This window comes from Triturus cristatus, chromosome 7 (genome assembly GCF_964204655.1).
Source record: "Triturus cristatus chromosome 7, aTriCri1.1, whole genome shotgun sequence".
NCBI lineage: Eukaryota > Metazoa > Chordata > Amphibia > Caudata > Salamandridae > Triturus > Triturus cristatus.
In genome coordinates this window covers 908307321-908331746 of record NC_140590.1, presented here as the reverse complement: position 1 = coordinate 908331746, position 24426 = coordinate 908307321, and the positions used below count along the sequence as shown (strand labels likewise).

General features: G+C 42.1%; 1 protein-coding gene across 3 annotated transcripts in view; it reads right to left on the bottom strand.

The window, feature by feature from the left end:
* Positions 1-23786, bottom strand: part of TENM2 (teneurin transmembrane protein 2) — a 2740530-nt gene extending 2716744 nt beyond the window's left edge. For 2 of the 3 annotated variants that reach the window (XM_085617837.1, XM_085617839.1), the window contains exon 1: positions 22709-22827. The gene's annotated coding sequence lies outside the window, so the exon portion shown is untranslated. Of the gene's footprint in view, positions 1-22708; positions 22828-23425 lie in introns of those variants that run through there. The other variant, XM_085617838.1, reaches the window with a different exon arrangement.
* Positions 23787-24426: the final 640 nt, after the last annotated feature.

The window sequence follows — 24426 nt, the reverse complement described above, 5'->3', positions numbered from 1 at the left end:
GAATAGTGACTGAATGAATGAATGACAAAGCATTTGTAAAGCGCCTGGTTACCCGGAGGCATCCCTGTGCTAGTGGACAATCTGTTCATCAGATAGTGCTTCAAGGGAAAAGTAGGGTTTTTAACTGTTTACGAAAGATAGCATGATTGCTTTGAGACCGGATGTGCATAGGGGCGGTGTTCCAGAGTTTCGCACCACAGTAGGAGAACCTACGGATTCCACATCTGGTGCGTTTTATTCTGGGAACTGTCAACAAATATTTGCCCTCTGATCTTAGAGTTCTTTGTGGTTGGTGAAGGTGTATCATGGCCTCGGTCAAGGTAGAGCCTTTCCCATTCAGAGATTTTTGTATTATACACATAGCTTTGAATTTAATCCTATCCTGAATGGGAAGCCAGTGTAATGAGGAGAGTGCCGACCTAGCTGATAGACGTTTAGGAATATTCAACAAAAGTCGGGCTGCACAATTTTGTACGGTCTGCAAGACTTTAGTAGTGGGTAGCGGGGCTCCCAAGTAAATGGCATTTGAATTGTCCAACCTAGACAGGATAAGTGCCTGTACCATTATTCTACTAGCCATAAACGGGAGCAAGGGGAGGATCCTCCTGATCATCCGCAGAAGACCGTAACAGGTACCTGCAACCTTTCATGCTTGTTCCTTAAAATCAAGCTTGGTGTCTAGCATGATTCCTAAACTTTTTATTGTTTTTTTAGGGATGGGCGGGGGTCCAAGACTAACTGGCCACCAGGATTCAACGGATATAGATGTAGCTTTTCCGAGAAACATAACCTCTGTTTTTGCTCCATTAAGCTTGAGGTAGGTTGCCTCCATCCAGTTAGCCACTCTCTCCAGACATGCCGTAAGTGCCCCACCTGAGTTGTTATCATTGTTCAAAGAAACGACTAGCTGAGTATCATCTGCATAGGTGATGATATGCACCCCAAACAGGGTGACAATGCTTGCCAGTGAGCTCAGGCAGACGTTGAACAACGTAGGGCTTAATGCTGAGCCCTGGGGCACTCCACATGAGAGTGGTACTGGGTCAGAGGCGCAGTCGTCCGCAAAGACGGAAAGGACTCTGTCCTCCAGGAAAGAGCTGAGCCATTTCAATACCGCACCCCTAACCCCAATGTCTTGGAGCTGTTTAATTAGAAGTGAGTGGTTCACAGTGTCGAAGGCTGCGCTGAGATCTAATAGGATAATTGCAGCGCAGCCTCCGCTATCTAGGATCTTCCTGGCTTCCTCCACCACCGACAGAAGCACAGTCTCGGTACCCTGTTTTGCCCTAAAGCCAGTCTGCGAGGAATGCAGCAAGGCGTTATTTTCAAGGTAATTAAATAGCATCGAGTTAACGTATTTCTCGGCAATTTTGCAGACACCGGGGAGTAGAGATATGGGTCTGCAGTTTGACCAGTCTTCCACATCTAGGTTGGGCTTTTTCAACAAGGCCCTAACCATTGCCTTTTTCCACAGGGGAGGGACAATCCCTGTATGAAACGACGCATTAATAAGTGCGACCAAAGCTGATAGGATTGTCTTCCTAATTTTAAAGAGAACAGTAGGAGAGGCAGGGTCGGACGGGGAGCCAGATTTAAGATGGGTGAGAATTCCCTCTATCTCCAGCTCATCTACCAGAGGGATTTCTACCAAGAGGGGCTGTTCTGTCCCTGCCTCAGGTTGACGCAACAAACAAACATCTCCCTGCAGGGGAAAGAATTTATAGATGGTTTGAATTTTGTCAGAGAAAAAATTTGCCATTTTGTTGCACCAGGATTGAACATTCTCCCGGATGGGGCAGGGAGAGGGAGGTGCCAGAAAAGATTTAGCAATCTGGAAGATTTCCCTCGGAGAGTTAGCTGCAGATGTTATTTTTTCCTGAAAGAAGGTACTTTGCGCAGATTTAATCTCGCTTTTATAGGCTCTAATAGCGTTTCTTTATAGAGTTCTATCATTCAATGAGAAGCCTTTCCTCCATTGCCTTTCGCATCTTTTACACTCTTGTTTAAGTTTCCTGAGTTCGGGGGAGTACCACGGGTTTTTCTTAGGGTCCGGTTTCACCTGAATCCTTTTTTTTGGCAGAATTTTGTCTAATGAGACTTCCAGCCAATTATTCAAAATATCATTAGCCATTACGGGATCAAAAAGCAGTGGGGGACGGGTGATTTCTAGTTCATTTTCCCACTCGGCCCAAGAGAGGGTTGTCCAAGTTCGAATGGATTTTTTTATGTTTGGCAGTACCACTTTTGATTAATGCCTAACCCATACAAAAGGGATCAAAAAATGATCAGTCCAAGGAAGGGGAGTGGGTTGCGCGGCAGTCAAAGACTGGATGTTAGAAAAAATGGGATCCAGAAGGTGATTTTTACTGTGTGTGGGGCCCAGGACTTTTTGAGAGAACTGAAAGATCTCTAATCCCTCAACAAACTCTGATATTTGAGGGTGTTCAATTTTGTCAAAATTAATGTTAAAATCTCCCAGCACCGTAAAGTTGGATAAAGAACTAGCAAATTTAGTTACATTATCTAAAAATATTTGACAAAAGGACGCATTCGGGCCAGGCGGGCGGTATAAAAGTATACCTGAGAAGGTGGAGGTAGGGGATAGTTGGATTGAGAACAGAATGCTTAGATAGTGAAAGGTGTCAAGTGTCTCCTTAAGATCGTCTTAGTTAAGAGCAAACACCTACAATGGGGAGAACACCTCTGTGTCAATCTTGTTACCCTTGATTGAAGATCAAGGTTACTATTGGAGAAATCAGAAAGGCATCAAATGCATCCTGATATCAGGAAGGAGAAAAAAGCAGAGAGGAATCCAGGTGTGGAAATTCAGATTGTAAGAAATCTAAAAGCAAAACCCAAGGGCTCATATTGTAGCACAGGTGCAAAGAACACACTTGGTAATGCCTGTGTATTTGTGATATTAACAAAAACTGACATAACAGGAAATAACGGTCTCATCATGCATTTGGACCTCTGTTACCTTTCTATGGGCAAACCATCATCATGGAGAGGGCTGGTATTATGTCTTGACCAAGAAACCTATCTGGAAATCATAGTATTCACCAGTTAGGCAAAGAAGAAGCCCCAGTTTGACCCATCTTGAACAGCACTGCATTTGATGCTCCATTACCATTCACTCCCAGTAGTCTGACTAGCTCACATAACACCCCTTCACGGTAGCGACAGATTCTTCTTTAAAGAGGTCACCAGTATCAATATCATAAAGAAAATTTACTTATGTGAATTCATCAGTACTTATTTTTGTTAATTAGCATTGCTTTCTATGATTACTTGCCATGCAGCACCTCTAACTATGGCTATCATATGGACTGATTTTTGCTTGCTGAATGGTGGGTTGGTTGAAATTTTCAGTTCAGCTTAAAAGATGTTGGCTTAGATATAAAAGTAAGGAATATACCACAACTTTATGTTAACTATCACAGTCCTCAATATCAGAAATAGGGATACACAAAAGGAAGTTCTGAAAACCTTTGTTATTGCTACTAAGAGGATTCCCTGCTGGGGAACTGGAAACAAATGTCAGCTTTCCTCAATACAGGGAAGATATGAAATCACTCCAATAAAATATGGCATGAAAAGACTAAAAGTGGCAGAAGAACATTGTCAATAAAGTATGGAGAGAACATTTTAAACTTAGTGATAAATCAATCTTCATGACTTGCTGGATCAAAGAAACAAAGAAGGTAGGACTTGACAAATCATCAGCAAAACTAACCATAACAATAATGGCAATAAGACAGATGACCAAGACAATCAACATAAAACTCATCATCTCAGAGATGGAAAGGAAGAGGAGAGCACTAGAAACCTTTCAGTCTTTAGGCTAAGTAGGTCTATTTGATCCCTTAGAGACTGTTCAGCCATATTTAGACAAACTAACAAAATATAGAGAAAGGAGACTTTTCGCACTATCAAGAAGTGACATGTTACCACTTTATAGGACTTTAAAGACAAGGAAGCAAATGATGTTCGAGGTCTGCCACTGCGGGGAAATTGAAGACCGAAGCCCTTTCTTGCTAAGTTGTCCTCTTTACACCAAGATGAGAGGTTATACATTTATATAGTCTACTAAATAAGGAACAAATGGAGAGTGGTGAGGACTGTATCTTCTTCCCACTGAGCAATATCTCATAAGAAATAACCAAGTGAACAGGAAGATTTCTTGTGAAAACTCTGGACCTGAAAGAGAAACACTAGAGTAACAAAGCTCTAGAAGAAAAAAATAGAATGGTAGCCATATAAACATTTACATAACTTAGACAGGCAGAAAAAGCACTTGTGTGTCTATGTGTGACTCTATTTTGTTTTTATTTGCTCCATTTGTTTTTTTTTTGCATATACTCTGTACATCTGGTGTTGTCTTTGGATAAAAGACATTACTGGATGCCATAAGCACCTTTTATAGAAATTCAAATTACACAGACCTCTTAAGTCGGCATCACATTTAATATCATGCATCAGAGATATGAGGTTTGCCATCTTCATGTTTCTGCAGGCCAACCAGAAGATGCTATTTTTTTTTTTAATTGCAGTACTTGCAGTCCTGATTTTACCACTGATAAACAGGACTACAGGTACCAGAATTTAAAGAAAAAGTTTGTGTTTTCCACTCATGCAAGGACCATGGACCTTGAAAACTTGAATGTCTTGCATGCACATGGAAATTTGCCACTGAAAAGGTGCCACAGGGAAGACATCCATTAATCAAATTCATCTTTTAGAAAAACAGTTCAAATTTATGTTCAGTGAAATACAAATGAACCGAAGAGCATGGACCTTAATTCACCAAAAAACCTGGGGCAGCAGAATAGAAATCACACGCCATGTGACATTCACCCACACTTACACACACTCTCCTTCATGTAAACACACTCACCCACGAGCACACATGCAATAGGCATTTAAAAGCATTTTATTACTCATCTCAGCTCCCAGGAAAGGTCAGTTTCCACTGAATTGTATTCCATGTTGTTTACACTAGTAGTGGCTAGTGTAAAAACAGAGCGAGTGGATCCCCAACTAACCAACATTCATAGGCACAAGTGGTCACTGTATTCCTGGCACTACCTTTTCCCATGAGACCAGGGGTCACAAAGGAAGTGCTAGGGGTCACAAAGGGCAAGCTAGGGGTTGCAACTGCGACCCCTGGTGACCCCTAAATGATGAGCCTTACAGTCAATTGACACCCAATTGGAGGACGAATATGGCTGATGTTCAGAACATACCTGCATTGCCAACCCCGCTCTTTTGTCCGTGTAGGAAACACTGTTTTGACTACAAATAAATTATTATATGTAAAACATGTTTCATTTATATTATCCAATTGGAAATGCAGTGATGTCAGCATTATATTGTACTTTAGTGAAAATTGAACTTTCACAAACCTTCCTTTAGGTAAATCCTTTGTGACCGGTCAACTAAGCCTTTAAATCATGGTGCCTGATAACTAAATACATGTCAGAGTGGCTAAGCAGATTACTTTACAATGTCACTGAAAATATAACAGAAATTTTGACATCAGAAGTAACAACTTAGGCAAGTATTTTAGTGGGACTGGGTAAATTAGCTTTTAATACACGTATTTCTATTGAATATTTTCTTTTATGATAGGTGTTTAATAGATAAATATGCAAATACAATTTGAACTTGTTAGAGGCAGCACTTATGCTGTGACTAAAAAGCAGTAAAGGATTATGTACGGAATTACATTGCCATTAGTTCCCAAAGATTCTTGGAATAAATGCATATAATTGTAAAGTGGTAACTTAATTTTCATATTTATGTGTTCTTTGCGAAAACTGACAAAAGGCACCCACTTATACTTTCTTTGTAGAAATATCAGGGCATTTAACTCAGTTACTCTCTGCATGATTCTAAAAAGGTCGTTCAGATGCGAAATATTTTAAAATAAAAAAGGTATAGATGTGATGAAATGCAAGCATCTTTTCATTATCTATGGAGAACACTACTGAAATGGCATGCTTTGATCCAAGGCTTCATACAGGAGGTTTTTATTGATGCTAGCCCAGTCGGGTTAAGCGCAATTCTTGCAGAGCGGACACCCAAATGCTCGTGGACATATTGTGGTTTACGCAAGCAGATGTTTGCCCCAAACTGAACGTGCATATTCCACAACCTGAGAAAGTTAGTTTAGCAGTGGTGTGGGCTTGTAAACATTTCCACGTATTATTGTATGGAAAGCCTTCCAAGCTTGTGATGGATCATCAAGCATTGTTGACCATCTTTGGCAATGCAAAGGTTAAGATGTCTCCTTGCATTGAACGTTGGGGTTTATGATTGCAAGAATAAAACTACCCAATTGTGCACCATGCAGGGAAGGATCAAAACCCTGCTGACTACTTTTCGCGAGTGCTGCTAGAGTGCCATGGTGTCCCTTCCAAGACGGTTGATGCCTGCCTAAATTTCATTCTGAAATCAAGCACACCCGCTGTAATTTCTTTGGAACAAATGGTCACTGTCACGAGTCAAGATAGTGATCTGTTAAAACTGAAAGACATTACTGTCCTTCAGACTTGAAGCCAGTACCCTCGAATGACCGTGTATACCAGAAGTTTAAAAATGTTAAAGATGAACTGTTACTCATTGCCACAAAACAAGCTCTCTGAGACCGAGTTTGATTTCCCCACCTCAGAGAGAGAGTTGAAAGAGAATTGAAGGTCTATCATCAATGCAAATGCTTTCATTGAAAACCACTCAACACACCTTAAACATGCCCAAGATCCCAAAGCAGGCATGGGAAATATTTGCCATTGACTTCTTCAGTCCTCTTGACAATGGACATCACCTGATGGTGATAGTTGATGAATACTCCTGCTTTCCATTGACAGAAGTTCTCTCATCCACCACTAAAGAAAGAGTCATTGAGAAATTAGACAGCATCTTCGCGGCATGGGGTGTTCCTGCGATCATAAAATCTGACAACAGCCCACTTTTCAACAGTTAACAATTCAGGGAATTTCTCAGTTATCTTAATGTGAAGCATCAGAAGAGCACACCTCTTTGGCAACAGGAAAATGGCCTTGTTGAACGTTTCCGGAGTACTCAAGAAAGCTGTTCGGCATGCTGTTTTGGAAAAGCTCAGCCATTAAACTGTCTTAAATCCTACTCTTCGTGTTTACTGTTTGATCTCTCACTCACCACAGGTGAAAGCCCTGCAACCTTGAAGTTTGGGAAAGCCATGACGGTCAAGTTACCATGGACCAACAGAGGATCAAGTACTGAGGAAGAAACCCATTTAAGAGACCAGGATCTTAAAAGAAAATTAAAAGCCCATACAGATAAGTGCCGACATACAAAGGGCATTACAATCACTAGAGGAGATCAAGTGCTTGTCTTTCAGCCTAGAAAATGGAAATCTGATGCTCCCTTCGATGCTGAGCCATTTCCTGTTGTGACCAGTAAAGGAAACATGGTGATTGTTCAACATCCTGAAAAATCTATCATGCGAGGTTCCTTACATTTCCGACATATGGCTCATCATGCACTGATGTCAATGTAGAGATTGGGTCTGAAAAGACAATTTTAGACCCCTTTACAGCTGTTGTTCCTACATCGCCAACGCAGATCATTGACACTGACTGCCTGTTTCCAGTTTCCGAAGAGACAGTCGGGATTTGTGATCAGAGCGCCACAAAGACTCATTGAAGACTTTTAATTGTACCTATTTGTAAAAACAAAAAAAACTTTTTTATTTAACAGAGAGAGGCGATGTAGTGACGTGCGAGTTATCAATGACAGAACCCATTTGGCTCCCGGTGAACTCCGTAGAACTGTGACGTAAGCATTAGAGCGTAATGAAGTGAATGCAGATTTAGAATGTCGAGTTTGCAGTTACACACAGAAGAATAAATGCGTGTTATACGAAGCATGGTCCTTAGCGGGTAAACGGGCTGGGGAGGATGCTACACTGAAGAACATATTCACTTGCCAAGATGAAAGGCATACATCCAAGTCTAATTGTTCCAAATACTTAGAGCAACACTATTGAAGTTATGGGAATTAGCTAAAAGGAAAAAAGAGACATGGGAGGAAGACCCACCAAGAGTTAATCTAACAGGACTAGGACCACATGCATTGGTAGAGGAATGCCAAGGAAACTGATTTTTCAATGCAACTTCAATCGGGATCTAATGGGAGAAAGTACTTGGAAGCTGACTAGATTAATATCCCTTATGTATTACCGTGCACACAAAACTGCATTGGAACCTATTAAGCGATCCAAGGATCGCCTCCAACCAATCATCAAAAGCAGCTGGGGGTAGCTGACTCAAAATCTAGCATTGCCTGAGACAAGTTGGTACCACGTAGATGAAACACATTGGAAGGAAATGGATTTCTAGAATCCAATTAATTAGATGGGTGTTCTTGAAATTATATTTGTAGAATTTGGGGTGTACTACAAAAGACAAAAAAATGGGAGTGGGGCATGTTACATACATTTTATTATTATGCGTTATAAAAAATGGTTACGTGTGTTTTACATTCTTAATTTAATCACATACATAAGCAGAAACAAGACCTCTGATGAATAATGGTGCAGGCATATACATTTGTTTCTGTTTTGTTAAAACATCTGAGTCTATTACTTCCCTACCCCCAATATTACTCTTAAGAAATGTATCCCATTGCAGCGTCTAACTCCCCCCTCACTATGCAGGCCATCACAAACCACTGCTAAGCCCTCGCAATACTTTTTTATAAGACTACTTCCGAGTCATGGTAAGAAGCAGCAGCAATGACGTGCAAATGGCACCAATGAGAGCTCCCGTAGCACCTGATGGAGCGTTAACAAAACTCCAAATGAGCTATAGGCAGAACTATAAGCTATAATTTTGTCTATTAAATGAAACAATGATGAAGATGGGTATGTGACATTAACTTATCCAATTGTTAGAGTGATCCACCTATGAGCGCTAATGACTACAGTCCTGACGAAAGTCCACCGATCTTTAGAGACACCCTTGGACTGAAATATGTCGACCATTGTAAGAATTACTATCTAGGTGCGATGGACCACTCACATATCCAACAGAGCACCAAACACCGTTTTTAATATTACCACTTCCTGATGAATTAAACAAAGTGTACAGGAAAGGAGGTATTTTTAATATTTAACTTTTTTTCACCAAAAATAGACAAAATCATGACCGTCACAGAACCAGATGGAGGAAGGTTGACTGCATGGGGAACAGGAAACTCAGGCAGAAAAGACCCAATGATAAAAACAACCACCTAACTCCTTATAGCGGAGAACCAAGATGTACCACTACCCACGAGTTAGAGTGTATGAGGGCCTTTGTACAAAACTCATAGACCCTGGTTTGTTATAGACAGGCGATTCATTCCATTTTGATGAGAAAATACTTTTGTATATACATTTCTGCCTCAAAATGTTAATGCTTTAACTGAGTGCCTAATTTTCAAAGGATATATAATGTTATTACAGTGTTTGTAAATTCCATCTGAACACATATGTACTTATTTCATGATAGTTAACTGTCAGTATATAGAACATATTGTTTTTGAGTCACATGGGTTGCCTTGAGGTATGTACATCTAAAACTGCCACGTTCACTATTGATCTTCTGTTAAAATTACTTTTAGTCTTTTCTACGCCCAAAAATGTTCTTCTGTATTTGGAACACCTTCTTTGTTTCAGATTCTGAATGCATTTGCGCTATACTTTTAACGTAATTTCTGTGAAACCTTGAATGCTAATCGCAGTGCATCACTTTGATATGTTATTTTGAGTTAGTCCAAGAAACTTTTTGAAACCATGGACTGTTTTCATCTTAATTTTGGACTAATACAGCGTTAAGCAAAAAGAAACAGACGTTTGTATGTGCTTCATGGTGGAAGCTAAATCACAACCAACTGATCGTTGACACTGCGCACTGTGCTGGTGGTACCTAAGACCCTAGACAAATAATCGCCTTATCATAAAAAATCAAACTCAACGGTCCAAATCAAATAAGCATATATTGGTTCATATGCAAAGTAAATGTATACAAAGGTGGTTAAACCAATGATCAAACATTACAGTATTTATTTACAATCATCAACTGAATGCATTATTAACAAAGCAAAGATGTATGTTACATAGTACATTTGATCGTTCACATGATGACTTAAAGGTGAGCCCAATGCATTTCGGGACTTAGATGTCCCTTCGTCAGGGGAAATCTGTGGACAAAAAGAACATAGTAATCATGGGCTAAATATTTGGAAAAAGAACTTAGAATCACATAGCATGATGCTCAATATTAAACTTCACAAATCCTGTGGCTACCAATCGTGATTAACCAACGTGGGTACATAACTCTACGTGCCACTGGAGAATAGGCTTTACAGAAAGTCTGCGTTTAGGTTAGAGGAAAGAATCAACGTCACCCAATAGTGTGAAATCTCCAGGGTGGTATAGGTAAATCGAGTGGCTGATAAAATAGAAATCGTGCCGAGGAAAGCATCGAAAAACGTGGGAATGTGTGGCAAGGGAACCTCACCTTATGCACTAATGCGGTAAAGTTGATGAAAAGTTGATGAAAAAAAGTTCATGACTACCGGATCTCAGCGCGGCTACAAAGGAGGAGAGAAAACAAATGGGAATGGACAAATGTGATTAAAATAACTAAGATGGTGATAAGCGTGAAAGGGAGGACTGAGTACCATGTACCCAACTCACCAGCAATATTGAAAACGGGCCCGCGATGGTGGAGACTGAGCAGCAGCACCCACGATTAACATGTCGTTCGACGCAATCACAAACATCACAGACAACAGAGCTAACACGAAAGCTTACACCTCAGATGATGCGTCTGCCATTTACTCACTCATCCAAGAAGTGAAAACTACTGATACACATGGTGGATCTATTACTCAACAACTACGCCAGTTGGAATTTATAACAAGGAGACATCTGAACCAAAAATTGCACGCATCGACACTTGTCCAATACCACAAAGCCAAGAGGATTCCGAGAGGGTTACACCTTGCCATCAAACCCATGTTATTTCGTTTTCACCTCAACACAGCTTTCATGGACAAATGGTACTCCATACTAAACAAATGCTCGTTGGATCTGATACTTTTGATCATCGAAGAACTGTCTAAAACTATAAAGGACCTAGAGGAGGAGATCTATTCTCTAAAAAACGAGTTACAATTGCATATGGAGGCTGACTCATGGAAGCTACAACTGGAAGTTCTTAACCAGAAGCTTGATAACTATGAAAGAGAATTACAAGAAGGCAAGTTACGTAAATACCGAAGAGACACCATTGACTACAAATTGAATGAAGTATATACTTGGGCCGAAATATACACACGCAAACGACTAGATACCAGGAAAACACCTACATCCTCGGATGAAAGTTTGGTTTCAGAGAAGGACACCACCACCAGTCGGACCCCCGCCACAGCAGCCAATCTAATTCCACAAACTGGCACTTCCAACTTACCAGCTACCACATCCATTGACATATCATCTGCTCCCTCTACATCCACTACTTTTTTATCACAGGCCATGGATCACGGACGTCCACCGTCCCAACCAGATTCATCCAAATCAACAACACACGAAAAACCCGGAGAGGGAAAGGAAACAAGTGGAAAATCCTTACGAAGCGGCAAAACAGTGAATTAGTCATTAATATATCATCCTACAAGTTAAATGATCAAGAACAATCTTTACTTGGACGTGGACTATCGTTTGTACCTTCATCGCACACCAATCACCTTCAGACACAGGGTGAATTTTTCAAATTTATGCGCACGATCAGGCTTAAGCACTTTTTCAATAATGTTGTGACTTCTGCCCCACAGGACAATGAACCCACTCCACAACAATTTAAACCTAAAAGTACTTTTATGCCACCTACTTCCCACAAAACTTTGGACAGCTTTGAAACTTTGGTGAACAAAGATTTGGAAAAGCTCAATTACCGACCAAAGCACCATAGCAACATCTCCAAGTACGAACGCAACATCATTCAGAATTTGGCAAATAACCCTTTGATCACAATACAACCGGCTGATAAAGGGGGCGCGATAGTTGTTATGGATTCAACATATTACCACTCGAAAGTGGCATCACATGTCTCTGACACCAGCACCTACATGCTTCTTTCTAGCGATCCGACTGTACAACTCCAAGATCTGCTCAACTCTGTCCTTAAGGTGGCATATGACAACGAATGGATTGATAACGCTAAACAACTTTACCTGATGTCTATAAATCCTAAACGGCCTCATTTATACATGATCCCTAAAATTCACAAGAATCCCAATGACCCACCTTTTCGCCCGATAGTATCCGGGTGTGGGTCTATTTTTGACCCCATCGGGAAATTTTTGGATCATTTCTTACAGAAGTTTGTTCAATCATGGAGCACATATCTCAAAGATACGACGCATTTCCTTCAAGTTCTACAACAGGTCAGGATTGACCCACAAAGCACAACATACCTTTGCACCATCGATGTGACAGCCCTCTATACCTCGATCCCACACTCCGCGGGCCTCGAGGCGGTGGAATGGGCACTTCTCAAAATGGATGACATTGATACCGAAAAAAATTTTATCCTCCAACTTTTGAAATTTTGTCTCCATAACAGCTATTTTGAATACCAAAATCGATTCTATGCACAACTAAATGGTACTTCGATTGGATTTTCGGGAGCTCCAGCCTATGCGAATATCTACATGGCACAATACGAGCAGGATAACATTATCTCCAATCCTGATTGGTGGACAAAAATTATCTTGTATTATCGATGCATTGACGACATCTTCCTCATCTGGAATGACTCTATATCGTCCTTTACCATGATGATAGACGAACTCAACAGCATTAACCCACACATACAACTTACATACTCCATCAGTGAGGATACGATCCATTATCTTGATGTACAAGAGAACAAAACATCTTTCAACCAGTTCAGCACGACTGTATTTCATAAACCAACGGATCGCAACAGCCTTCTCACCTTTTCAAGTTTTCATCCACGCAATCTGATAATGAATCTGCCATTATCCCAGTTTATAAGGATACGCAGAATCTGCTCTGACGTCACCAACAGCACCTTTGAATTACTTGAAACTTCTAAACGTTTTGCAGCAAGAGGCTATCCTCAAGAAGTATTAACCTCCTGTTTGACGAGAGCAATGAATAAACAGCGAGAAGCACTCCTGGAACAACAAACGCGTCCTTCCAACCAGAGATTGGTATTTGTAAGCAGTTTTTCGACCGCTTCGTCTAAAATCAAAAACATCATCCACTCCAGATGGGAACTTCTCCAACAAGAACAAGACTTCCAAGGTTTATTCCAAGAGAAACCAATGTTTGCTTACACTAGAGGCAGGAATTTACGTTCCCTCTTGAAACCCACCACAGTTCCTGACAAGCTGGGCACTTACCATGGTACACGTAAATGTCAAGCATGCGTGAATTGCAACAATGTCATAACTGGTAACGTTCTTACCCATCCCTTATCAGGTTCTAAGATTCCGTTGAAACACACCAGTGACTGTAATACTACACACGCCATTTACTGCATCAAATGTCCTTGCGGAAAGGCATACGTAGGTAATACTGAGCGCAAAATCAAGACTCGAATTACGGAACACAAATCCAGGATCAGAAACAGAAACACCACCTCAAGCCTTGCGATTCACTGGTCTGAAGCCAAACATACGATTTCACAACTTCGTTTTCAAATTATTGAAACCATCATTGTCAGACCAGGAGTGGATATCACTAACCTACTACTGCGTAAAGAAATTTTTGGGATTCAGAAATTACATACCCTGGCCCCATCTGGTCTCAATGATCGCCTGGATCTGTCATGTTTTCTATAGACAATCCTCTCTACATTCTGGTCACGAATTTCTAGGGTTCACCACTTTTTACTCACCACTATCCACTATTGACTCTCACACTAGACCTCTCTCGTCTTCTCATCACTATTCTTGTTAGCATTTGTATACCCCTATTTCTCGCCATATGTATTTCACTTGGTTTTTACTGATTTGTTTTGGTCCATCGCCAGTCCCCCACACTTTTTCCATTGCCGCATCTATTAGATAACGTTTAGCTCGTTTATTCTATTTTTATATACATTCTCTCCTTTCCCTTTTGTTATGGCTCTCCGTTAGTTAGCCGCGTTTTATGCCCCATTTTTCATTTTTCCATTCGTTTTTCATCCAGTCTTTCCATTTTCTACATAAATACATTTTTCGTAAGTATCCGGCTTTAGCCGTGAACATTGGGTAATTTGCATTCACCTCTTTCTCCCACCATGTTATGCCCCTTTCACTATTTCATTATGTCACCCCCTTCCAATATGGCAACCATGGTTTCAGTCCGGTTTTCATTTTTATCCCGGAAGCACGCCATAGCCCGACTCTCCCGATGTACATTTAATTACGAGCGAGCAGCGTTCTCGTGTGCTCCTCCCTTCGGTATCGGAAGCTCCTCGGTTGAACGGTCCACTCCAATCTCTGTTGAACATATTTGTAAGTACTGCTTCCAGTTCTTTTGTACGTTGGTCTTCATACCGATGTCAGCACTCGTGCTGATCTCATACTTTCTTTGTTTTCAGTCTCCACCATCGCGGGCCCGTTTTCAATATTGCTGGTGAGTTGGGTACATGGTACTCAGTCCTCCCTTTCACGCTTATCACCATCTTAGTTATTTTAATCACATTTGTCCATTCCCATTTGTTTTCTCTCCTCCTTTGTAGCCGCGCTGAGATCCGGTAGTCATGAACTTTTTTTTTCATCAACTTTACCGCATTAGTGCATAAGGTGAGGTTCCCTCGCCACACATTCCCACGTTTTTCTATGCTTTCCTCGGCACGATTTCTATTTTATCAGCCACTCGATTTACCTATACCACCCTGGAGATTTCACACTATTGGGTGACGTTGATTCTTTCCTCTAACCTAAACGCAGACTTTCTGTAAAGCCTATTCTCCAGTGGCACGTAGAGTTATGTACCCACGTTGGTTAATCACGATTGGTAGCCACAGGATTTGTGAAGTTTAATATTGAGCATCATGCTATGTGATTCTAAGTTCTTTTTCCAAATATTTAGCCCATGATTACTATGTTCTTTTTGTCCACAGATTTCCCCTGACGAAGGGACATCTAAGTCCCGAAATGCATTGGGCTCACCTTTAAGTCATCATGTGAACGATCAAATGTACTATGTAACATACATCTTTGCTTTGTTAATAATGCATTCAGTTGATGATTGTAAATAATTACTGTAATGTTTGATCATTGGTTTAACCACCTTTGTATACATTTACTTTGCATATGAACCAATATATGCTTATTTGATTTGGACCGTTGAGTTTGATTTTTTATGATAAGGCGATTATTTGTCTAGGGTCTGAGGTACCCCCAGCACAGTGCGCAGTGTCAACCATCAGTTGGTTGTGATTTAGCTTCTTTACTTCAATGCCCGATAGACAGCGAGCATAACACTGTAGCACCTAGATCAAAAAAAACACAATTGAATTGTAAAGTCAATGAACAGGAGTGCGCTGCTCCCCCATTTCTTCACTTCATGGTGGAAGGCATACTAAGCCATAGGTAGCTGTAATTTATTACAAACTGATAGACGCTGCTGAAGCCATTTTTGCTGGGGTTCAGGTAGGCGTAGAATGTATCCAAAACAAACCTGGGGATCTTTGCTTAGGCATACATTCCCCACCCTACCCCGGCAACACTTTACAGGAGACAACAATGAAGTCAAATATTCAAATAAGAGAAAATATATCAAGACCAGCATGTCTTGGTCTCTTTGAGTATCAAAAAATGGCCAACTGACAGAGCTATACTTTGATAAAATGATTAAACGCTAAAACAGGCATGATTATTGTTGAATTGTGATTGGTGCTCTAGGAAGAGGCTATCACCAAGCCCAGTGTCACCATGTAGGGGTCTCAGATACACCAGAGACTTGAGGACTTGATGGAATGACTCTGATTCCAAAGTAGGTCACCATCCTGCAACTCCTTTACACTGGTTAAATAAAAAGGGCATGGCACAAATCTCACACCCAGGTATGTCACTGGCATTGGCACATTGTCATCTTTACATTCAATGTCTGAAACCCCTGAACAAGCAGTTTCAATTTACTGACACTCACAGAGCCATCTCCTCCAGAAAATCTGTGAGAGGGAGGCAAAACCCAACATGAACTCCTGTTGTAATATTCTTAGGTCTCATAATACCTGGTGTACACAATTGATGGTTCTTCAGAAAATGCCTAAATCGCATCCCATCAGATATGCAAAAATTAAGTGGGAGAAAAGGTTTAAAACTATTTCGAGGGACATTCTAGAATAGTGATGCAATGCCATATTTAAGGACCCAGGTACATCTTTCTGCTCCTAAACTATGTTACCTGCAGGTACCTGGAAGATGACAATGGGAAATAAATTATTACAACAGAGAAGCAGCCCTTTTAGTTTGAAAAAGAAAAATGTGTTGTTGTCTTAGAGGTTTATCAGCTTGCAATGTTGTACCTGAGTCAGTTACTGACCCGCACTAAAAGTCCTACAACTGCTGCTTAGCAACCTTAGGAGGGAATGCCTAGACATCTACCCCCTTTCCATGGTTGATCCAGAAACATGGCATGAAATGCACTATTGGTATTTTGGTGCAGCTACTGTCTCCCAACTAAAGATAACTAAGGCCAGGTAATGTGTCAATGGTATAACATCCTATGAGGATTCTGTGGAGCATCTCCTTCATGTAAAAGGACTGATGGATAATGGCAGGGAGAAGCATTTTGTTACTAGTTTTCCTCCATAGTCATCTCTGGCCAGTATCATCAATTATGATAATATTGCAGGACATCATATTTCTGGTGCAGTCTCCTTATCTCCTGACTCTCAATACAGCTCAATTAGGAAGAAGCATCCTACTCTATGTTTCTTCTTTACTGTAGAGAGGCCTCTCTCCCTCTCAAATCCAAAATACTTTCTCAAACATAGATAGGCAATTATTACCATCAGTTCCACACTCTCACAATGAGCCCTTGCATCAAACCCCAGTGTTGTGTGAACATATATGGAGGCCATCCAGGAGTCAAGTAGCATGCAGATACTTCAAGCAAAAACGTGAACTTGAAGGTTTGTTGGAAGCAGCACACCTAAATAACGAATACTGTTTCAGTGGCCGAATAGCTTTCCTCTTCAGCCATCAACTCTTCCCTTCACCCTCACTAGAAGACATCTTATACTTTCTATGCTGACGTAAGAATATTCTCCGCTTTCTGTGTGCCCGCTCATACTCCAGGTTGGTAGGACACACATATAGGATGTAACTTGTTGATGTGGTGTCCCCTACCCCCAGACATGAAACAGCAAATGAAGAACAAAACAAAAGTTTGCTCCTAGGTTTCATTAATCCTCATCCACACATAAATAGGACTGCACATAAAAAACTGCATAACATAAGTATCAGATCCACTTGAAAAAATACCAGAAAAATGATAAGACCACTACACATGCAAAACAACACAGCCACACTGAGGAGCAACGTTTACTCTCCACTCCAAATAAACACACATGACACTAAACATATACGGATATCCTGCTTTAAAATGCATGTTGTAATTACCACTCGGTTTTTGAAGAAATACACACTTCATAAACAAACTCGTTATGGATTGGCATAACGAGTTTGCTACGTTACCAGGCAGAAATAAAGAGAGCTCAATAAAATTACTACGAGGAGAAAATCGTAGGGGCAGCAAACGCCCCGAGGGAAATCTCCCTGATAGTGAAAAATCTGACAAAATATGGGCCACCTGAGCCAACTGTAGAATCCTCCCAACAACGCTGTACGGAACTTTCAGAATTTTTTAACAAAAAAAATCTAGATATTTACAATACTTTTCCCAATGCCTCTAACTTCGATAATCAGGACCTAGAGGAGGAAATACCGGGGGGTAGCTTTCCACGGCTAGAAGATATTCCTGCTTTGTACTTAGATACATTATATCAACTACTTTCGAAAGTTAAATCAGGCTCCCCCCGGACGCTGCTCCCATGCACATGCTGCGCAAGGTGGGGAACATCATTCTACCTGTGCTATTAGAAGTATTAAATTCTTCTCTAGCAACGGGCCAAGTGCCCAGGTCATGGAAACATGTCATGATCCGAGCACTTCCAAAAAAAAAAAAAAAATGCCTTAATCCAGACGTTTGGGGCAACTATCAGCCGGGCTTGCTTCTTCCCATGACCTGTAAAATCCTAGAGAAACATGTAAATAGGACCCTATCGGACTATTTAGAAACCCACTCGATTCTGCATCCATCCCAGACAGTTTTTCGACCAAAGCATGGAACAGAAATGTCCCTGTTAGTAGTGGAGGAATCAAGAAAGATCTTAGACCAGGGAGGCACAGTGGCAGGCATCCTGCTTGACCTGAGCTCCGCGTTCGACACGGTTAATTACAGCATTCTTGTTGAGAGATTAAGAATGATCGGAGTATCTGGAAAGCTTCTCACCTGGATCAAATCCTTTCTGAAAGACAGTTCATATCAGGTATTTGAGGGAAACCGTACCTCAAGAACAGGGCCACTTACTTGTGGAGTGCCACAAGGCTCCTCATTGAGTCCTACCATATTTAATATATATGTGAGGCCCCTTGCAGAGTTATTCCTGCCATATGGAATCCATATTATAACTTATGCAGATGACACGCAATTAGTGGTAGCATTAAGCCACCCAAAGAAGGTGCCAGCTAAGCTAGAATCCTGCTATGAAACGGTGGCTACGTGTATGGACGAGTCATGTCTCAAGCTTAATGGAGACAAAACAGAGCTAATGGTCCTGGGTAACAACCATACGGTCACGGCAAGCTTGAGCTGGCCAAACTGTTTGTGTTCGGTGCCAAAGCCCAAACAAAAGATTAAGAGTTTGGGTGTTTGGCTGGATAGGTCTCTTAATTTTGACCACCAAGCGGTACAATTAGCAGCGTCATGTTACGTCATCACTAGGCAGATGAGAAAAATCCTTCCATTCCATCCTAAATTAGTGTGCAGAATCATGGTCCAGGCACTGGTGTTGTCCCGGCTGGATTATGGAAATTCTCTCTACTTGGGGACTCCAAAGTCCACAATAAGGAAACTACAAGTGTTCCAGAACTGCACAGACAGGCTGCTGCGCAACATCCCTAAAGCACACTCGGCCAAGCCGGCGCTAAAAGAGCTACACTGGCTACCAATCAAGGAACCAATCAACCTCACATTTATAGCCTTCCATCGCCCTTCAAGAAGTTCGCGCTCAGCGAATTTGTTCCTGGCGACAGTGCCGAAAATCAATAGAGCACATGCTGGGGTCCGAATATTTGCCTACAACGCTGCAAAGCTTTGGAATATGCAGCCCATTGATCTCCGGTCAATGACCCACCATCTAACGTTTCGGAAACATTTAAAACCGTGGCTGTTCCAGACATGAGCGTGAACTGTACTTGACTGCCTGTTGTCGTAAGCGCTGGGATGCCTAAGGGTTGCCATGCGCTCTATTAAATGCTAATTAATAATAATTATGGACTGCAAAAACTGTATTGCATAAATGAAACCAAAACGAACCTCAGCGCCTGGATATTCCACAGGGTGTTAAGTTTTGCTTTAGAAATCCAGATTGATTGAACCAACTTTGATATATTTAGTAGACTTGTATAATATAAATAAAACTCAGTTCTTCCAAGTATCTTTCAAACACATTTTTAATGTAGATACTAGCTTATTTAAACATTTCTGAACACTCCTGAGAAAAGTATTTACTCCTCCATTCCCACATAGGAAAAAACATGTTGGGGACACCAGAATTCTGCTCATAATTTTACAGGACCTATGTGGTTAATGTACCATTACAGGCATGGCTCACGTTAATTTACAGTCATGTTAGTAATAGAGCAGAATGGAAACTCACGTGCCAGATATTTTTTATTCTGCGTCATTACCAGAATATTTGGAATAAGGCCCTAAACGTTAACAAGTGTAGCACGAGTGATTACTAGACTTCTCATTGTAGTTGAAAATTACAAATAAATCGATCTAACCTCTTGTCTACTGTAAATGAATTTTGTGTGGGGACTAGTATCGATTGGGATATTTTGAATGCTTGTATATCAAAAAATTGACATGATAAAATCAATCTTGCAACCAACCTGCTAGTGGTCATTTTTCACAGATAAAAAAAAAGAAAAAAAATATATAAAACTGGCTGCCAAAACATACCAGCGTATGGCTTGGCACTACATAATATCATTGCTCAGTGAAAGAACAAATGACCTCTTCAACCCTGCCATTCACCAGACGTGGCAGACTTTGCAACCATAGTTAGGTGTCAGTACACAGACAGGATGAATGAATATTTGATTAACTGCAGTCAACTAAGGAAGGGCTCATCCTACCCGACTCAATTGTGAATTGCCTTTTGTAAAAATCTGGAATCCACTCGCGAGACAAATTGCATGTGGCATATGATCCTGCATGATGAGTCAGCGCCAGCAGCACTGGCACGCTTAACGTGCAATTCAGAACACCATTTTAATTAGACTTGTTTTGAAAAGGCTGGCTCGCGTTGATGCAATTTAATAAATATTGAAGGGGCTGTACAAATGTACAGTAGTGCAAAGTGCATGGGTAGCCTAAGTCCACCATTGAAAAACACTGGCACTATAATCTAATGATATCTGGTACAGTTATCTGACATCACAGTGAACAATCTCCTAGCACGGAAAGCACGTGGTTTTATAATCGAACTCACGCTCAATGGAATGACCTGCGACAGATACGTGGGCCGGCGTGGGTACAAACCTGTGGCATTCACTTCACACGCGCTTCCCCGTGGACGTAAGAATCCGGAGTTTCCTCGTCAGCTCTTGAAAAGATGAAATTTGGGGCATGTGTGGCGTCTTACTGCCCACCTTCCCCATCACTATTTTAGTGTCGTATGCTATACAACTCAGTAGAGCCGGTGTAAATGCAGCCTAAAGCCATACCCGCCGGGCCCCCTGCCTGGCACCGCCGCGGGTGGGCAACATTGTACGTCTTTGCCTTAATCGATGTTAGCTCCCTTAACGGACATTTCAAACCCGTAAAGCGAATTGACTTGCTCTCAGCAGCCAATTTGTCATCTTATTGACCCTCCACTACTTGTATTGACCCAAAACCCGGCCATGGGAGGAAGGCGCGCTGCAGCAAAGCCCAGGGTGGCTTGGCGCATCGTTTAACTCTGCGCGCGTGATGCTGTTACTCCTTGAAGGCGGGGGCGGGGCTATTCTCACATTGTAAAACTACATTGAGTATCATATAGAATATGATTAGGGCAAACATGCAAAACGCTGGGTCATTCCGAAATCCTCGTCATCGTATTAACCTTATATGGTGTTTCACTCTTAAAGCAACAGGAGCACGGATGTGGCGTTTCAAAGACATCCCAGAGACAAAGTCCCATACATGACTGATAGGGGTGAAGACAGAAAAACTATCTCCAAGCCGGTTGTTTTTCCATAAATTCGATGTGTTGTGTTGCCTTCACCTTTGCTACCTTGCCTTCACAATTCCTAATGCAGTTTGTTGTGTGTGGGTAGTTATAAAGGAGATAGATTTGGAAGAGATCCGTGTCACTAAACCTTATTTGCATAATAGTCTGAATAAGAAGCGTTTAAAACATTTCCCCTTCAATTCTCCTTCACAATTTCTTTGCAGTTTGCACGTGTTGGAATCACACATCTGGTGCCCTCTACTGATACTAGGGTCAAAGAAGTAGCATTTGCCCATTTCCAAAACACTCGAATTTAGAAACGGTATTTGAAAGAGAAACTGAGAAAAGTGCCTAGCCGAAAGGCAAAGGTCGAAATGGCAGGGCATTTGTTCCGAGCCGGTCATCTGTCTAAGTTAGATAAACGTAGTTCCATCTAGCTAGGCAATATAGAACACTTAAGAGCAAAAAGTTAACCGTTTGTGGTGAATAGCATAGCGCTACTAAAATCATTCACGTTTAACCAAGGTAGATCAGGACTGAGAGCTGTGAAAACGGAGGGTCACTTTAATGCCACTGCTAAATAGCTCAGAGGCAGTTATATCACTTCTAACCATCTCAAGATTGTTAGCAGTCAGCATGTTTCAAGATTCACTTTCAACTCTGAGCCCTTAATTGTATATACACACACACACAAAACTACAAGTCCCATAATGCAACGGGTTGTCTAAGTGTCTATGCCTGGCTAAAGATGCCGTGAATGCCATGGAAGCCGCAAGACAGCTATGTGTTTGGGGAGGCATATCCACTGTTACCAGCGCCCACAAACCGGAGCGCTGGCTGGAAAGGTTTATCTGCTGCCACTCACTTTGAATTCACGCAGCGTACTGCGATCTCCCTGACCAGCTTTCCTGAGCAGGCAACGAGATAGAAGAAAAGGAAAACATCCCCATCAACCTGCCAATCCCACGCGAAAAATCTGAGCCGGGCCCCGGGGAACAGGGTGGGCCAATGCTGTGCATTGTCTTAGCAATTAGAGAACATGCCATGCCAGCCACCAATCTCGGGCTGCTCCAAAATTTATTATAACATGCAATTTAGCAACAGCTCAATCACCGCGGACATGACAGCGAGAGGGGCATTAGAGCACTCACGGCTTTATTATCTGTCCAGAGAGTGCTGGGCATTATCGCTGTCTCTGGGGGGGTGAAGCCGCTCCCACCGGAGCCGTACACTGCCCCTTCCTTCAGTCATCACCAGCTATCAAAAGACCCGGGAACGGTGTGCTCCCTCCCCCTTCATGACCCTGACCAACCCCCGCAGGTGCTGAGCACAGCCCATTAATTCTACATCCAAAGCACCTGGGATAGGACTACTCCCTCCTCTGCCTGGCCACTAGCACCATGCACACCCGGCCATTCACTCATCTGCTGTCAAAATACTGTGGGTAAATTAGAACTCATCCCCCCCCCCCCTCCCATACCTGACCACCAGGTCAGAGGGGAGCCACGTACAGATTTCACGCAATTGTCACTATATTTGTGTGTTACTGTTGACGTTTAAACAACAATTCGACACAGACAAAGCAAAGCACTTTACTCCTGCGCTTCCCACCCCGTCACTCTCAAAGTACTACCTGCGACGTCTTTCAAAAGAAGCACGCGGCTACTTTATGTAAAACGTCAAGACACTGAAATAATGAAACGAACGGGAGGCAAATACACCCAGTGACTTAACTGCAGGTATGCCATTCACATATTTAAAAATAACAGAACAGACGAAGATACATATATTAGTTCTTGTGCGGGCGTAAGACGAAGTCAAATCAGTACAGCCTATAAAACGCAGATAAGTACTGAAAAGAGCATTACCAGCACGTCCGAGGAGCTTCACTACACCACTTTCTCCCTGAGAACTTCGGGTGTTTTCATCTTTCTGTTTGCGACAAAATTCCACTACTTCCCAAAAAAGGTTGGGAGGATAAGGAGGTGGCTTCGAGCACACCTCCGACAGAAACAAAATTCTGCACGGGCTCTTTTTTTTCCTCCCTCCTCCTCCTCAGAAATCCGCCTCTTCCACACGCTCGCCCTCGTCTCCAGTTCTCCTCAGACCGTCGAGCCACCCAGCAGGCTCTGGGAGCAGCAGCAGCCGCTCAGTGCTCCGACCTGCAGCCTCTGCATCCAGCCATCAACAGCTTCGGAGCGCAGGCACGCGCGACCCAATCCTCGGGCTGCAGCCACACTACTCCCGCACACACGCAGCGCCGATGCCAGCCCCAGCCTGCTGCTGCAGCACTGTCTGCAGGACCTGCTGCTGGGACTGCCTGCTCGCCTCCGCCCCCTGTCAAGGGCAAACGCATGGAGGAGGGGGTACACGCGTGTGCTGCCTGCTTGTGTCCTGATTTAGGGGAGCAGGGGAGGCAGCTCCGTTCCTGTTTTGTTTTTAGCGCCTGCTGGGTGCAGGTGTGGTATTGCGGTTCGCACACATACCTGTCTTTTGCAACAACAACAATCCCCATGCCTAGTCAATTCATTCATATGAAGACGGGGGGATTAAAAGTATAAGCGAATGGAATTTCAGTTCAGTGTATTTTTACAGCAGGTGGGGGGTTAATCCGGAACATGGCCCACGGAGAGAAGAATAAACCATATGCGGAGAGCTGCGGCATACAAACACTGGAAATTATAGGGGTACGGTGCCAATTCACTGGGAAGTAAGCAATCTTGCCGTTTCAAGGAGACATGAAAAGACAAGGTTGCTTACCTTGGCTTGGATGGAAATATCAAATTGTACAGCCTGTTAAAGGGATAGATAGGCAAGGTAGACGGAATGCAGTATTTGCAAATATTGTGTGTGTGAATGACATTTACAT